This window comes from Malaya genurostris, unplaced genomic scaffold (genome assembly GCF_030247185.1).
Source record: "Malaya genurostris strain Urasoe2022 unplaced genomic scaffold, Malgen_1.1 HiC_scaffold_19, whole genome shotgun sequence".
Taxonomy (NCBI): domain Eukaryota; kingdom Metazoa; phylum Arthropoda; class Insecta; order Diptera; family Culicidae; genus Malaya; species Malaya genurostris.
The window spans coordinates 87,221-105,267 of record NW_026682649.1 but is presented as its reverse complement, the minus strand read 5'-3'; the positions used below and the strand labels follow the sequence as shown (position 1 = coordinate 105,267).

The window sequence follows — 18,047 nt, the reverse complement described above, 5'->3', positions numbered from 1 at the left end:
CAACGGTTTATAATAATTTAAAAAAGCTACTATCCTTTTCCAGTTCCCAGCATTGTTTTTAAATTTGAAACTGCTACAAATTCACTGACTGGCACCACTGAACATTCACCCCTCGGTAGGCGACGGCGGTCAACAGCATGCGTTCACATAGGGAGGATTTTATTGATTTTACGACGGTATAGAACAATTTTCCTCCTGACAGCGAAGATGGCAATGGTGGTGGTGGTGGTGGTGAGGGTTGTTGTGAAAAACGTACATCGTTCGCGTCGTTCCGAGAGCGAGCAGAAAACCTGGCAACTGTGGATGTATTGGTGCGATATGCGGTCGCTATCGTGCAAGTGTCAAGCAGCCTACCAACCAGCCAGCCAGCCAGCAAGCCAGCCATCCACTAGTGGGCCGCGAGAGTAAACGAAAGAGACTAGGGTAAGGAAAAAATCTTGTATTAGCTGAATGTGTGCTGGAAACTCTGGTCGCAGGATCCACTATTTGATGGACAATTTCTGGTTTTCCAGGTGTAATTCTGGATAGAACTAGCTGAATTGTAGTGCAATCGTTACGCGGACTTTTCGCGAGTGAAAATAGGGTTTTAGCTCAATGTGTTTCGATATGGTTCTGTGAAAAAATCTGCTAGGATTTTTTGTATGCGATTCAAGCTCAGGACACTAGGCGTAAATAGGAAATTCGTTAAAGTTCGACAGGATCGAAAGTGTTTCATGGCCTAGAAGGTGATTTGGAATCCAATGGAATATACTTCATCGGTCTAGAAAAAAGTAAGCCGAAAACGGATTAGTTTTAACTTAAAAACGGTTGTCGGTGCAGGTAGGTTTTCCGAAGTGGATCGCCTGAATGATTGGGAGAAAATGGGTGCAGCACGTCCTCATTAGTACTAGTAGAAAATTTTTCTCTATGCGACGCCAGTAAATAACCATAAATCTAAGAACATTGGATAACTACACAAATTCGTAGTCAAACTTGAATCGTTTTTATAAAAATTTCTGTTTAAATCTCTATCATTTCCGCAAATTTTCCGACAGGCGAGAGAAAACAAACATGGCCGCCATTTGGCAGGTTCTCGTGCACCGAAAATTCCGATAATGTCTGCTAAGACTGACACAGAGCTGAGAAGGAACAGAAAAGGGGGGAAGCTTTGTGGGGAGCCTTTTGGAGTTTGGTAAGCTACTGGTGGTGGTGTGCTGCTACGGTTTCTTCGGGAAGGAAAAGAGCGCACACGTCTAGCGAGGATTCTGGCTGCCGCCGATTCCTTCGTATTCACATGCAAGAGATAAGTGCGTTCTTGCAACTTTATTCCGTGCCTTTTTTTTGCTGCACTCCATGATCAGCAAATGGCGAAGTTGGTAATCACTGTACGAATGCATCGGCTAGAATCACGACTGAATTTACCTGACTGTGTTTTTTTAACACGTTGCTTCTACTACTACAGTGTGTGTTCGCCTTTTTTGCAGCACACAATCCTCGTTCCACGGAAATCGCATGCATGCCAACTGCCCTAATCCGGCATACCCCCACACAAGTCATGGACTTACTTCGAGGAAATATGTTTTAATGATTTCGTGTGCACTCTTTCTAGCGGTCAACCCTTCAGGCTTCTGTTGTTGTCATGTGTAGCGCCCTCAACATGCATTGGCGCTACTGGCTTGGGCAAAACAAAACCTGAACCCTTCGTTCGGAATATCCTGACGAGGGAGTCACGCGTTGATTGCCACTTGAACCGGGAACGTGTGTGTGTGTTGCTGGAGTTCGAATTGTTCTGCCGCACTCTAATTGGAACCGAGAAAAGTGTGTGTATTATGATGCATTCCCGTGTCTGCTCAGGTGGAATATGCGGTTAAAACTCTGTGCTAGGAATTGCTCTAGTAATCCGCCAGGTGCAGCAAGTTGCCCATTAGTGTTCCATTAGTCGGTTAAAGTAAAAGTGGCTTAGTCCTGGTGATATTTTATACTTCACCTTACACTAATGATTCACGACACAATTTTTCAGTGTTTTCAGTTAATCAAATGATAACTCTCCGGAAAATTGTGCGAAAGCTTATGGGAAACTGGCAATTGTCAAGGAAAGCTTATGGGAAACTGGTAATTTCGCAAATTAGTTGCCAAAACCATCCAAACCATCCTTCTCAAAGAAGAACAAATACATTTCTTGGAGAACGACCAGATTAAAGCCCGGGACTCAAGAAAAGATAAAATAATAACAATGTCATCTAGATAATTTTTTTGCTAACGAAAACGATAGTTACAATTTATTTCCTGAATGTTAGCATTTCTCGTTATTTCTTTTCAAATCCAAGCAAATAATAGTTCATCACTTTCACCTAACATTAATGTTTTGTTCGAAAAATTGTATTTTTTCCTTTCTTCTATAGAAAGTTTATGCAATCTCTGTGAAACCCGACTTTTGAACCGAAGTCCGCCGAAAAACATGCGACTCAGTTCATCGCAAAATGTCATTATATTTTTGTGCAATCACATTTCTCAGAGATGTCTGAACCGATTTCAATATACTCAGAACCCTATGAAAGGTCTTATAGTGTTAAGTTCCTGGAATTTATTTAAATTTCACTTCTGATTCCGGAAAAAATCAATTTCAAATTGCTTAGTCACTTTTCTCTTATGTTCCAGTATTATGGTCTACCACCAAATTCATGAGATTCATCCGGATCTGACTTCAGGTTTTGGAATTACGGGGTGAAGAATGATAAAAATTTTGCACAATCGCTCAAAGTCATTGGATTTCGGTTTCCGGATTCCGATCCCAGATGCACCGAAAATAGTCGTATACACTAAAACCTCAATTTAGGCGAACTTTTTTTACTCGAATTTAATTTACGCGACTTTTTTTACGCGCTTTATTTGAAATAACGCGATTTTTTTATTTAATTGACGCGATGATCGCGTAAAAAAAGGTTTTTGCATAATGGTGCAAATTTTAATTTATATGCATATGCAAAACAATTTGCCTTTAGGGAATAGGATGTTTTGAGTAGTATATGAATAGTATATAGTACTAGATTGTTTACTTTCGAAGAATCTAAAAATAAGATCTTAGCCATCCAAGAATTCTCTTGAATACAGATATTGTATATAATCACTTAGCGGGTGACTTTCGTATGGCTATTGAGTGCGGTATGTACTCGTAGGACTAATTACAGAAAATTGACATACTGTGATAAGATCTGTAGAAGAACTTATGAATAAGGGCAGTAACGAACCTATCGTTCTTGGTCCAGATTCGTGTTACCACATGCGAGAATAGATCAAAATACCCAAGTAAGCATTATATAGCTCTACGGTTATGAACAGAATTGAATTGAAAAACTGTACATAAACTGCTGATTGCTCGTGTAGATCTTAAGACCTGTTTTCACTGAAGTTCTTGGACTGTTCCGGGAACAGTCGAAAATAGACAGATGAGCAATATGTAGCTCTACGATTATGAACAGCATTGGAAAATTATACAGAAACTACTGAATGCTCGTGTAGATCTTAAGACCTGTTTTTACTGTAGTTCTGAGAATGTCCCGAGAAAAGATCAAAATATACAAATAAGCAGTATGTAGCTCTACGACTATGAGCAGCATTCAAAAACTATACATATACTGCTGAATACTCGTACAGATCTTAAGATCTGTTTTCACTGAAATTCTTGGACGACTGGGATCCTACCTGGAACAGCTATAAAGAGACAAGTAAGCAATGTATTAGCTCTAAAAGTATGAACCACAAAAAAATGTATTTGCCGTTGTAGTTTTTGCTGTGACACAGTAAAGTCCCTAAGGACAATACTCCAAGTAGTTCTTGGATCGTGGAACATCTCTTAAGCATTTCCATAGTCTCAGAACATACTCAAAAGATCATCAGGCGCTAAATCATCGGACGTAGTAGGATTATTCATGTTATTTACACAAAAATCAAATGAAATTTGAAAAACCTTTTCTTACGCGAAAAACTTGAAATAACGCGATGTTTTTATTTAATTTACGCACCTCCGGCTCTGCGCGTAAATTGAGATTACAGTGTACTCCAAATTGGATTACTATTACTAATTACTGACTCACCTTTTTAGGAGATGGTCTGATGTAGGTTCAATTAAAACGTCTTATGATTCCATGAACAAACTTCAGATTTTTTTTATTTAAAAGATATTTTATTCAGGCCTATTTTCGCACAAGCTTTATGTGGCCGATTGAGCTGAGTTTTTAGATAACAATTTTTTTATATTGGATCTCGTTGTCACCCTTTTTCGTATCGGTGGTATTGTTGTGGATTTCGTTGCTAGTTACTGTAGATGCGTCTTGTTGTATATTGTTTGCAGTTGCTGGTTGGTTGGATGGTAAGTTGTTAACTGCAGCCGGTGTACTTTGTTCTATAGGGGATACGTTGGATCGTTTCGTTGAAGGGGATGCTTCACTGTTGTTGGTGACTGTCACAGGTGTACTGGTGTTGCTTGGGGTTGGTGTGAAGGAAGCACCATTGTCCTTTGGTGTGGTTGTCTCCTTGTCCAGTTTATCACATGGCTTACCGTAGTGAACAGCTTTTTGGTAATATTGACATGTGGCCAACTGACTGTCATTGGGTAACAAGTGATTTGCACGGGATTCTTGTATCCTGACCGAATATCACATAAGAAGGTATAGGTGTCCTCAAGCTCATGCGTAAGAAACGTACGCCATTTAGAATACCGGAGAAGAAGTGCTTCCGAGGATTTCTCCGTATTGGGACATAGTTTTGCGAATATAAGGATCGATGATGCTTGAGGGAAGATCATGCACACGCACTTCTATAGCACTATCTTCCATATATACTAGAATGTTGTACTTGATATTTTCATGCTCCACATAGTGCACATTATTATTGTCTTTAGCGAATTGAATTGCATTCAACTCTTTATAGAACTGGATATAAACAACATTATTGGTCTTATTGCATTGAAGTAAATGCACACGTTTAATGTCAAGATACATTTGCTCCTTAAGCAAACCTTCAAGTTCTCGTATCGAAGGTCGAGTTTTGCACTGCTTGAAGTCAACAATAATTGTATTCTTTCGTGTCGGCGGTAGTTTTTGTTCGTTCGGTTCACTCATTTTCGAGGTCTATTGTTCACTACACAATACTGTACTTGGTTTCTTCTGTCCCCAACGTAAGCGGTTTTGTTTTATCGACTGACTTGGATGAGATGTGAAAGCGAACTGAACTTCATAATTTTATTTCATTTTTCTAATCTGTTTTCCTCGTTTATACTGATCAAATTTAAAACTAGCTGCAGGTGGCTCTACGTCTTAACAAGACTATAACAAATCTGTAAAAATAATTTATAACAAGTTTCAAAATGAGATCATCATGCTACGTAGTCGACAAGAGAACTTTGACAGGAAACGATTTTACGTCAGCCTCAAAATGATCAGGCACCGTTTACAAGAAACCAATCTGCAGCACTGTCAGTTAAGCTCAAACCGATTTAAAAATCGTGATTATTTTTAGGTATGGGTTCGAGTTAAGCATGTCTGCTTGGGAAACAGTATAGATTTCGTTGCTGTCAGACATTTGACAAAAGTTAATTTTTGAAGATGTTTCTGAGAGTAGAGATTGCCTTTATAGAAACTGCAGAAATACTTTAATTTTTTGTACCGAAGTGCCTTGTCTTTGTGAAAATACTGAAAGAAAATAAAAATAGTCACAGCTTAAGGGTCATCAACTAATTGTTGTCATTTAGAAGTGCACAAGTCTGTATTTATTTTCTATTTTCACGTTTCTTCTTCAACTCGTCAGTGCCTTTGCGGTTTAACATAAACTGATAATGCACTGATGAGTTGATGACGAAACGTTGGAATAGTAAAATCAGATAACAATATAATCAGAGCCATCATCAGGAGCGAGCTTGCTGGAAAAACTGTTCACAGTTTGAAGCAACTTTCCTGGAAGGTTCGGAACATTTAGTAAACGCTAAAATCTCGACCCTCATCGTGCAGCTCTTCCTAATTGATTATGTCGAAGCTTTTCCTTCAATGCTTTGAACTGTGCGGAATGGTTTGAATGGTAGATTAATAGGAATATAGATAATTAAAATCCCTTTTGATGATCTTTTCCGTCATTTGTCAAACTTAGAGAGTTAGACATGAAAAAAAATTCTTGAATGTTCTTTACCGGGCGAATGATAGATGAAACCATTGATTGTTGATTGGGCATAACTTGTGAATGCTTGCTTGCCACACAACGGGTAAGACTATAACTAGAACCACGTCAACAGTTCAAAGTTTTTGATAGTAGCTGTTCAAACGGGTTACTCTTCGAAATGTGTTTCATCTCATATATAGAGTAGATTAATTGGAAAAATAGTTCCACGGTTTGAGGGGGGTTTACTCGATTCCTGTTGAAATTTGCTTTTTTTTAACGAGTTTTCATTCTCATAATAAAAAAAAAAAATTATTTTAAATACAGTTTTCGTTGCGTACTGTAAAATGTTTAAATTGAGTTTTCCAAGTAGCACACATTGTTTTTGTATTGCGTAGTTTGCTTCTATGGTGTACCAAAAGTCCATGTTTTGAAAATTATTCCAGTAACAACTGTGCAATTTATAGAACATCATGGAAGGTTTAAAACATTTTAGCTGTCATGTTTGTTCAGTGAAAATCGTATAAAAAATTGCTCGAATATTGTGCAGTCAGTTAAAGATATCGACTTAGAAAAAAATCATTTAGTTTTTTCATAGGTTTCGCAAGCAAAAAAAGAATGCTTTCACATTTGCTACTGAAACGCGTGAAATGATTTTGCTAGTTTTTTAACAAAAAAAAATCCTTTCTGTGAGAATTGTGAAACAAGCAAAAGTGGCAATGGGAGTTTATTTTGAAGTTCCTAAAGTACTGATGAGCCGAAGGCGAAACGTGAAGAAATTGATGCTACAATCACTAGTAATTTCATCAGTAAAGTCACCCTTTCGTGTTGTCTTTCATTCAAAGTATTATGAAAAAATCGAATACATTATCTTTGCTCGGGCTCTAAGAAGCAATACTAATAGTTCGAAATAGACACGAACACTCGAAACGAGTGCATCTTTTTATCATTTACTCTTAATAACAATCCATCGAACGGAGACTGCAGATCTTACTCTAGCTAATGTTTTGCGTATGTGAGATGACTACTGAAGCTGAGATGACTACTGGAACCGTTACCCTACTTGGTTTGATGATACGAATGATAAAGCCAGCAAAGCTTGTTTTATACCTTATAACCAACTAGGTAGGTAGGAAAATCTAGGTTTACTTGATTTATGGTGGTATGTTCTATCGACTTTTAAGATAAAATTTTGCCAAAATATGATCTGTATAAATTTTAAAGACAAAGTGTTTCTCATTTTCATCGGACAGAGATCGCAGATATCAAACCACTAATCAGCCGCATTTATTTAGCTCATCATCCGAGCTAGATTTAGCTTAATGAACTTCTCGCATATCTCTGCCTAACGAAGGATAGAAGAGAATTCAGGCTTAGACCAACCGGACTGTACGTAGAACCATACCGACCGAGCCAAATATGACCGGGTACTGCACTATTTTCAATTTCCATCACATCAAGAATAGTTAAATTCATATTCTCTATATTATCTATCTGCCATACTCTAGACTATTTTCCGTTGTATTCTGAGACAACATAAAAGAATTTCAAACCCTAATTCACCGAAACTTCCATTCATTCTGACCCATTCATATGAAATACTCATATGTCAGGAACCAATTTACTTCAAAAATATATGTGAAACCTACTTCCAAATACATTACCTTTTTCCCTAGGATAATAAGTGAGTACCGCAAAACCCTCAATGGATACATCATTTCCTTTCCGCTGAAGTGGATATCAAGTGAATTGGCTATTATCCCTGGTGACGATATCCATTTTACACGCACACTCATCCTGAGCCACCTGGTTTCGAAGAACTACTCAATCTGAGCGGAACCCATTTGGCTTCGTGCCACATTTGCATGCAATAACGTAATTCTCACAATTACCACCGCAATATGTAAGAGAATGTAAAAAAAGTAACAAAACTGAGCTCACTCTCACTCTGGCTGCCCACTCCGGATATACGTTCATATCGTAGTCTAGTCAAGCTTCAACCTGCCATCAGGACCGTTTTGTCTGACAGATATGATGATTTCGTTCGGTGGTCGGTTGAAGCGATTGCTAGCCGAACAGGACGTCCATGGCCAACCAAAAAAACCACTAGCCATAACGAAAATTGGTCGCATTCAAATCGACAGTCAAGGGACGCTGCGATGTGTCACAGGATTTTTTTTCGGAAGTGCCACAGTCTGTGTGCGAAACGAACGCGTCATGAATATTTGATACCGAATCCAGGATGTCACACAAAATGGGTGCAACGGCGAATTCGGGACGTGGTTCACTACGAGGGAAGTATGCCGTGATTTAAATAATAGTGAAATGTAGCGACGGGGAATCAAATGGAAAAAGAAGCTTTCGAATAATCGACCGACTTGATGAATAGGAGTCATTTAGGGCGCTGGCAAGTACCTCTGCCAGACGGGAGCAAGGGTGAGGAAACAATAGCCGACAGGATTTGACATTCATGATGAATTGAAATTTGGATGAAAGCGACCGAGTGTTGATGAGTGGCGAAGGATTTGATTAGAACTTCAGCGCAGTTGGTGGCTTTTCGCTTTCGACTCCCAGAGGGGGGGCGGGCGTTGTAGAAGTTGCCCGAAACTTGATAATGAATGTGTTTGGAGTGGCTTACAAAGTTCAGCTACAAATGTAACCGGCAGACTTTGCAGGAGGTCCACAGTGAGGGTACGATTTTATTCTGCCAGATGACCTAGATGGTTTGTTGAACTGAACGGCTTTCCTGTGTTGCTTCAACATAAAATATTGACATAGCATTTCAGCAACTTCTGAGTCCATAGAAGCTTCGAACGCTTAATTTTACGACCCTTTTAATGGAATGCCTTTTTGCCCCCTTAAAAATTGAAACAAAAGCAGAATAAATTCGCTACTTATGCCTCATAAAGACATAATTTTTGTTTTTCGATGGGCCGTTTTGCCTTTCAATTCGAGGGTTTGATTGCGTTTTGCATGCCGAGTTTTTCTGATGGCTTTACACTCTACTGCAATGTATGTGCTCAATCGTTGTTGTTCTTTTTATGTTATGTTGTACAGCCGCTACCACCTTCAAAACATTTATGCAAAAAAAATTTTCAATAACGCTTTTTCCGAAAGTAAAGTTGCGTTATAAAATGAGTTTAGGGCTTTATTTTGTAGTTGGAAATTGATTTTTCAATCGTAAATTTATTGGGTCTAGACGTAATTTTCCTGGGTTTTACAAAAAGCCATTACCACATTTTGACATGTACTTTATGAACTGTAACCAACTTTTCTCGACGCCACAAATTGGAGACTCTCAGTTCGCTTTCACATATAAAAAAACAAAGCCACTTACGTTAGGGACAGCAGAAACCAAACACTAGTATTGTGTAGTGAACAATAGAACAATCTCGAAATGAGTGAACCAAATGAACAAAAGCTACCGCAACTAATATACAATACAATACAATTCAGCTGTTTTTCAAAGAAAGGCGAATCTAACATTGACAGCAAATGAAGGAAAACGTCGATGAATGTTTCGACTTTGGTTTCAAATCCTATTTAGGAATTTTCGTATATTCCCAGATCAATTTTTGATTAGACAATAAACTGATGGTTCATCCTTAAAATGCATGCAAATTTTACCACTTTCCTTCTATATCTACTGAATAAATCAACATAAAAGGAGTTTCGCCATTTTTCGATTTGTTTACTTTTATGCTTCCTGTGTGAACTGTGAAGTTACGCCCTTGCGTATTTTTCGTGAAATTGATTGGTTTTCGCGACTAAGATAAATCAGCGAGTAATTTTATCGTCCCATTTACTATTTCCAGTAGTAAAAGATTCGGAAGTAGTAAAAGATTCGGTAGTAAAAGATTCGTTTTGCCCTGAAAATGAAGGTATAACCATCGAAACGTTGGCCTTTAACGAAAAATAAATGTTTTGACGAGAAACCAATTTACCAAAAAGCCATCTCTTTATTTGAAACAACATTAATTGGTTGCACCCGCATCAAACAAAAAGCTGTTCACTATGGTAGGCCATGTTATGAACTGGACAAAAAGACAACTACACCAAAGGACAGTGGAATTTCCTTCACACCAACCCCAAACAACTCCAGTATACCTGTGACAGCCATCAACAACAATGCAAGTTTCTCTCCAACGAAACCATCAGTATCCCATATCGAACAAAGTAAGGCAGCTGCAGTTTTAAACGCACCAAATGCCTGGGTGAAAAGTAACGATGATTCCGTCGACAACAGTGACACCGCACCAACGGACGAGAGCGTGAATAGCGAACCACTGATGAGTCAAAGACGAAACGTAAACATATCAAAATCGGTTATGTGCCCTAGCACAAAATTTGGCTAACCCCTGAATGACCAAACCTGCATCGGCCAGAAAAAGTCGAAAACACGTTTTCGTTCGGCACGTCAGTATTGACATTGCATTTCGATGCAAAGAAAACAAGTGTTCTGTAAGTAGCAGAAACTTTACGTCTGCTTAGCGGTTCAAATTGAACTGCCGAGTTTTGCGTAAAGCAGTTCAATTGAACTGCTATGCACTGATGAGTCAAAGACGAAACGTAAACATATCAAAATCGGTTATGTGCCCTAGCACTAAATTTGGCTAACCCATGAATGATGAAAATAATGTCACTCGTTTTTCTCGGATATGGAAGTTCATAAGATGCCATATTCATTCGGATCAAACCCCTGGTTCCGGAGATAGGATACTCAGTATGGCGACGTTAATTTCAGGAATACTTTGTTCATAAGCTCTTTATATTGCCTAGTGATTTTCTCTAGCTTGCAATTTTATCCTAGTCCGACAATCGGTACATTTTTGTTCCACATTTAAATCGTCATAGAGAATTATAAAAAAGTGTAGGTCATATTAGAGCATGGTTGAATGAACCGATTGTCACTATGCCGATATTCAGCTTACGGTTCCGGAAGTACCGGCAATAATAATCAAATATGATAAAATGGAGCTCACTAAACTTTCTCACATATGATTGAATAGATTTTCACTTGAATTCAAGTATAGTGTATCAATGTAGTAGTATTATGCAACAGAAATCTTCAAGACTGTTTTCTAAACTTTTTTTAAAATTGTAGTATTTCGGGGAATTTCTGCTGTAATATACAGGAGAAAATGAAAATGAGAAAGGCATCATTACACCACTAGGTGGATTAAAACAGGTTTTTATAATAGTTAAACGGCCACGTTAAGCTAAAGCGCATATGAGCCGAAATAAAAATATATTTATTAAAAAATATTGGAGGCTTTACTGCTTGGGAATCTATGTTTTGATATCAAATTCCGTTTGTGAAATATGACCATTCCTTCAAACAAGTTTCGCAATCGAATCCTAGTTCACATAACCATTGCATGGCTAGTGCTATGATTCTAATTACAACAACGCAATGAGAAACACTAAATGAACTAGCTACATCATTGAGCGCGACACCGACGTACATATTTTCTCAAAAAGGTAACAAAAGGTTGATTAATCATGATCACTTCAGAGGCAGTAACTATACATATTAAACTTTCACGTAGTTAAGATTACGCACCACATATGGTGGGATTACAAGCGAACTGCTTCCGAGTAGTCAAACCATCACAGGATTTTGTAACGAACAAGAATAAATCGATTGAAGTGAACACTGAGGCCCGTACTTTTTTCATCACGACAACGCTCGACTACGTGTTGCGGCTTCGGTCTAAAACTAGTTGGATAATAGTGGATAGGAAGTACTTCCTATCACTTGTTCCGATCGATGCAGCGCGCTCTTACTGGAATACACTTTATTACAGACGGTTATTCGGTTCGGTTCCTTCGTGAACTCGAAATCCTGAGTTCACAAAGTTTATTTGAACGAACGAATGAACTTATAATCATTGTTTTTACAATATAACAAAGTCTCGATCGCGAAGAAAAAAAGCTCTGCTTCAAATCTGTTCCGATCAAAAGTAACATTTTTCGAAGAACTGCCAAAGCCAAAACGCATTCTTTTTTTTTAAACCATTCGTTCTATTTTCTTGTGGTCTACAAACTCTTCAGTTCATCGGGTCACGATCGACGATATTCGACCGCAAAGTTCCGGCTTTCTCCGGTTCAGTAAACTCAAACCAACTGACTTCGCTTTGTTTCATACGATTTATTACAGAATATAAAGGGCCAGTAAGAGGGCATACGCACAAGAACAATTCCACGTAATAAACATTTTTAAGAGGAATTTAAGTGCAACCTAAACAACAACCGACACACGTAAACGCAAGTCTGGTGATTCTTTTTTTTCGAAACGCGAACACTTTTCTGTGTTTTTTTTCTGCTAGTCGAGACCGGGTTGGGCCGAGGTATGAAAGGTACAAAGCACGATTTCTGTGCTATCACGCGGTTTCCAGCCCAACCCTGTGGGTTCGCTGTACACTGCAGGAGAGTTGTTTGGGAATGCGGGAGAGAGCAAATTCGTGAAATTGCTTCGATGCCCTTCCGTCACCACCCCCGCCGCTGTTGCTGGTGATGCTACAGTTGATGATGATGATGATGTTAAGACCTCGAGTTCCGCCTTTTCTGTGAATAGCGGCGGGTCGGGAAAACGAGTGCAACACAATTTCAATTAAATTAAAACAAACAGCACACGGAGCATGCATTTCTGTTGCAGGTAACGCTAAATGGAGCTTAAAGGGAAAATCCTACCTACCCGGCACCTGAGAGTGGCACTCGATTCGACAGAAAACTGTCGGGGTGGTGAAGTGCTGCAAGCGAATACTTCAAGGGAGCGCAGCTATCCGGAAAATGTTGTTCTAGTCTTCTCGCGCTCGGTCTTCGCCAAAGTCTATCCGGACAGCGTTTGTACAAATGAGAAGTGAGTCTTGATAGAGCTGAAATATATTAAGTGCATTACTTTCTCGTAGCTTCGGAATGGAGCCGACAGTGTCTCTGTTTCCGTCGGGTTCCGAAGCAATTTCCCAGCCGGGCGATCGCTGCACCTATCGTATCGGATGATAAACTGAAGTGAGAGTTCATGTTCGCGTCCCGGCATTCTAATAGTTCATTCCCGGCTGCAAGTGCATTACACAGCTACTCGACCTTTCATCTTTTGCTGCTCGCGTTCGAGATCGCCCTGATGGTGCTTCATGCCTCCGGTCGGGTTCGCTCGAATGCGGTGCGGTTTGGGTTTCGTTATCCGTCGTTTCGACGCTTGCTGGAAGCATAAATCATGCATTAGTTGATAGCAACCTGAAATAACGAAAATTCCGCCTGAAAAAGCTAACAGTTTCAGACTTGTTGGGGTTATTCAAATCGGAAATGCACAATATTTTATGGTGTTTATGGTTGTTTATATTTGGCTATCGAACAAAATTATTGGCTTTGCCGTATTATAATGGCTTTAGAATACGGTTTTCAATTGTTTCTACCTGCTTGAGCATTGGTTAACGTTTGCTTCTTAGACACCTTCCGACTATGTTAAGTTTTCATTAGTTAGACATTTGTGTTCGGATTCCAATTATTAGTCGTAGCTCAATTCATACTCCCTAAAACAAAAATGTATCCTCCTAATAAATGTTTGTTAATCTTTATGAATAATTCCTTTCGCTCCTCTAAGCATAAATCTACGCAGTCTTTTAATACTAAACGACGGCCAGAATCGCAGCAGCCGTGCGACACGGACGTGAAAAGTTTTCGCTTCCGTCAATATTTTTGAAAAATTAGCTATTTCTAATTTTAATAGAAAATGTAATGAATGAAGTTTTTGTGATTGTGGTTCCATGCTAAGTAGAACTGAATTATAGTTAATTTTTCGTTTTGAGGCGAATGAATCGAATCACGAAACATATGCTGTATTCATATAGACTGGCTCATGAGATCTTTTCATTATTATCGCTCTTCTGTGTGTTAAATTGGTGATTGCACGATACTAATGAACATAGAGATTGGACTCCTGATTGAATAGAATGCGGTGTAGTCGGTGAGATTTTTAAAATTACGTTTAATTTTTTTCCACAATCTTATACCATGGTCGTTTCGCTAGCTTAGAGCAAATCCTAGACCTCATACACACCCAAGTCTTCTTCTCCGCTACAGCTATGGAAGAGAATGATGAGTCGTCGTCCTTTCGGAATGTAAGTAAAACATGTCCTCTCCTCCTTATCCTTTATCTTTCCCTGTGAACGGACGGAGATTGGGACAGCAAGCAACGGTGGCTATCATTCTATAGGAGTTCAAATGGTATCAATTATCAATGCTCTTACATAAACACTTTTGTTCGTCTATCAGCAGAAAACATGATGAGATGAGTCGCCAAAACCATCGTCACAATGCAACGCAGTCTTTCAATACGGAACGACTATGTTGATGATTTTGAATGGCTATATTGAGTTTCGACTGCGTCCACATGCTGTGGCATTTGGGTTACACAAAAAACAAAATTTGAATCTTACAAGTGGGTAATCCTTCAAACGATGCGATTCATTAGGATATAATTTGTCAAATGACGGAAATCCCATTTGCAATGACTTAATGTTAGTTTAAAATAAATTTTACTGGTCCGACCGAAATTTGCATTTGGTTAGCATGAAATTTATGCGCACCATTTAACCACCAGTGCTTCTGTGGTTCAGTCGATTATCAGAACTAATTGGCTCAAGTGGCACGTTCCCCTAGTTATTTGGAGATTTGTGCCTGGTTGCAATCAGGTTTTTTTTTCTTAATTTCATTGAATTTCAAGTCATGGAATTTTTCAATCACACAATATTATATGCTCTTGAACGTAAATTTGCGTGAACTGCAACACTCCGTTTATGTGCATATTATAAGATGCTTTTCATCTTTCGTCCTACATTATCCTGTATCACCTACCACTAAATTTGTCTTAGTAAAATGTTAAATTAAGCCACGGTGACATAAAATCAAGGATAAGTCGAGTATTTTTTTTCTTAATGATCAGCAATATAAAAAAATAATCAGAGTACAATCACAGAAATACGGTTTATCATAATTAGTTGGAAGTTCTCTTCAACATATCATATTTTTAATCCCTTAACGCACGAGGGAATATGTTTCCTTTCTATAATAATCGTTGTCGATTCTTCAATTATTAATAAATCGATGTTTTTTTTTACTGAATGTTAAAAATGACTCATTTATTTATTTTTCTCAGGAAATTATAGGAAACGTACGCACCCTATTATATTTTTCTGGTGATATTCTCTTACTTTACTATATTCTGTATTTTAACAACTGCGATTTCAAGAATTCAATGGTTTGAGCGTGTATATGCATATGATTTGTTCAATTGGATCTATCGCGCTTTTCTAGCCTTTTATAGCTAGAAGTTCTATATGGAAGGTCTAAAATAGAACTGAAACTGAAACAAACGAATCTCCTTAGTTTGCCGTTCTAGTTTTATTTTTTCGAACAGTTCTTCTGTCAAATTTAAATAAATTCTTTTCAAATATCGGTAACGAATTAGCTAAAGCTATTCCTGTAAACTCATCCTTTTGTCCAATAAGTAACGTTCGTCGTGTTTGTGATTCTATTTTTCTACGTCCTTCATCTGTAAATGAAGTGATACTGTTAATGCAAGGTTTGGATAATAAGAAGAGTAACGGCCCGGATAACGTCTCTGTCAGTGTACTAAAACATAATTCATTTGCATTCGCTAAAATACTCTCTCAGTGCTTTAACGTAATTATTCAGACCGGTTACTACCCTGATTGCCTCAAGGTGGCTAAAGTCATTCCTGTGTTCAAATCGGGTGACCGTTGTGATTGTAATAATTACCGTCCTATATCTACATTGTCCGTATTCAACAAAATATTTGAAAAACTTCTAGTCACTAGACTTATCGAATTCCTAAGTAAGCGTAATATCCTCTTTGAATTCCAATATGGCTTCAGACAAGGTTCTAGCACCCAAACCGCTATAATTGAATTAGTTGACGAAATTTTAAGCGAGATCGATAGTAAAAATATAGTTGGTGCATTATTTTCAGACCTTAAAAAAGCTTTTGACACATTAGATCATAGTATACTTTTGGACAAACTCGATTGCTATGGGATCAGGGGCATTGCTAATTCCGTAGTTACTTGACTAATAGAAAACAATTTGTATCCATCGAAAGTGACAGTAGCAACCTTGCTCCAATAAACATTGGTGTTCCACAAGGAAGTAATATTGGTCCACTATTGTTTCTTTTATATATTAATGATATAGGTAATTTACATCTTAAAGGAACTCCACGACTATTCGCCGACGACACAGCTCTGTTCTATCCTGACAGTGACATCAATGCTATTATTAACTCAATGGAAAGTGATTTAAGAACTCTTGATCAATATTTCAATGCGAACTTATTATCATTAAATGCCACAAAGACTAAGTATATGATTTTCCGTTCCACAAGGAAAATTATACCAACGCATAATGATCCCCAGCTTGGACACAATATTATTGAAAAAGTTGACTATTTCAAGTATCTGGGCATATATTTCGACCCCACATTAACCTGGGCTCACCACATAAAGTTTGTTGCCAAGCACGTGGCGTCGTACTGCGGTGTTTTATGGAGAGTCAAGTCCTTTGTTCCCCAGCGTGTGTTGTTAAATTTTTATTTTTCTTACATCCATTCACAGCTCAACTACTTGGTATCGGGACATCACATAACATACTTATGTGATGTCCAAACGTTGCTATTCATCCATGATAATTTGTATAAATCCACCGTACACCATAACCTACAGTTCCCAACTATATCCCATTCTAGAACAACACGCCGTAGTAACAATTTGTTTCGTGTTCGAGCAGCTACAAGCCTTGGTCAAAGACGGATCCTTTTTGTTGGTCCAACTAAATATAATGCACTTCCGCCTGATATGCGAGGAATAAGCAGTCGTGCCACATTTGCGGCCAGACTAAAGTACCATTTTAAGCACAGACTGAACGAGATATTTAGCTAATGTAGTTTTTTGTTTTATAATGTAATGTATTTATCGTCAACAGTATTTCATATTAATAACTAATTACCTAAAATAAAGCTTGCTTCAAATAGAATTGGAACAAAGGCAATTGCCTGTATTTCAGTTATTTATTATTGCATTCAAGATCTTTTTTTAGACAAATGTAGCATTTTCTTCATACTTTTAAGAAAAAATACGGATAAAATTATTCGTCACGGTTTTGAAGGAATTCTCGAATTTTTCCTGTAACACGGCTCATTAGACAGCGCACACCTTCTTCGTCCATCGTTTTAGCTATCTTATTCCACCAGGTCGTCATCTGATTGATGTCTTTGACAACGTTTCCCTTTGCCTTGAGTCTCCTCTTCATGATTGCCCAGTATTTCTCAATAGGGCGGAACTGGGGGCAGTTGAGTGGGTTAAGGTTTTTCGGAACAAACTGGACCACTTTCTCTGCATACCATTCTTAAACGGCTTTGCTGTAATGACAGCTTGCCAAATCTGGCCAAAACATTACAGGATGGTCGTGGGATCGAATGAACGGCAAAATTCGTTTTTGGAGACACTCTTTTTGGTATAGTTCCGATGTCATTGTCTTATTTGTAACGAAAACATTCGTTTTTTTGCCGCAGCTGCAAATGCCCGGCCAAATCATAAATTTTCTTGCAAATTTGTCGGCAAAAACAAATTTAAATTTGGCTGGAACATCCCCCAGAGCCGTTGCCAAGTAAAATTTTTGACCTGGGATTTGACCGAAGTCAGCCTTGACACAGGTTTCATCGTTCATCAGAAGACACCCGTTGAACTTGGTCAGCACATGGTCACATAGTTTCCGAGCACGAATTTTGACCACACTATTCTGTTTCATGGTCCGATTTGGCTGTTTGCTAGCTCGATACGACTTGATTCCTTCCCGGAGTCGAGTTCTCCTCACGGTACTATGGGCAGCACCGAATTTTCTGGCCA

The 18,047-nt window shown here is 38.4% G+C and overlaps 1 protein-coding gene across 2 annotated transcripts in view; it reads left to right on the top strand.

Annotated features, from left to right (window-relative positions):
• The first annotated feature begins 385 nt into the window (after positions 1–385).
• LOC131439944 (neural-cadherin-like) overlaps positions 386–18,047 on the top strand; it is a 69,897-nt gene continuing 52,235 nt past the window's right edge. Inside the window, exon 1 of one of the 2 annotated variants that reach the window (XM_058611058.1) lies at positions 386–770. The gene's annotated coding sequence lies outside the window, so the exon portion shown is untranslated. Of the gene's footprint in view, positions 820–18,047 lie in introns of both variants that reach the window. The other variant, XM_058611057.1, reaches the window with a different exon arrangement.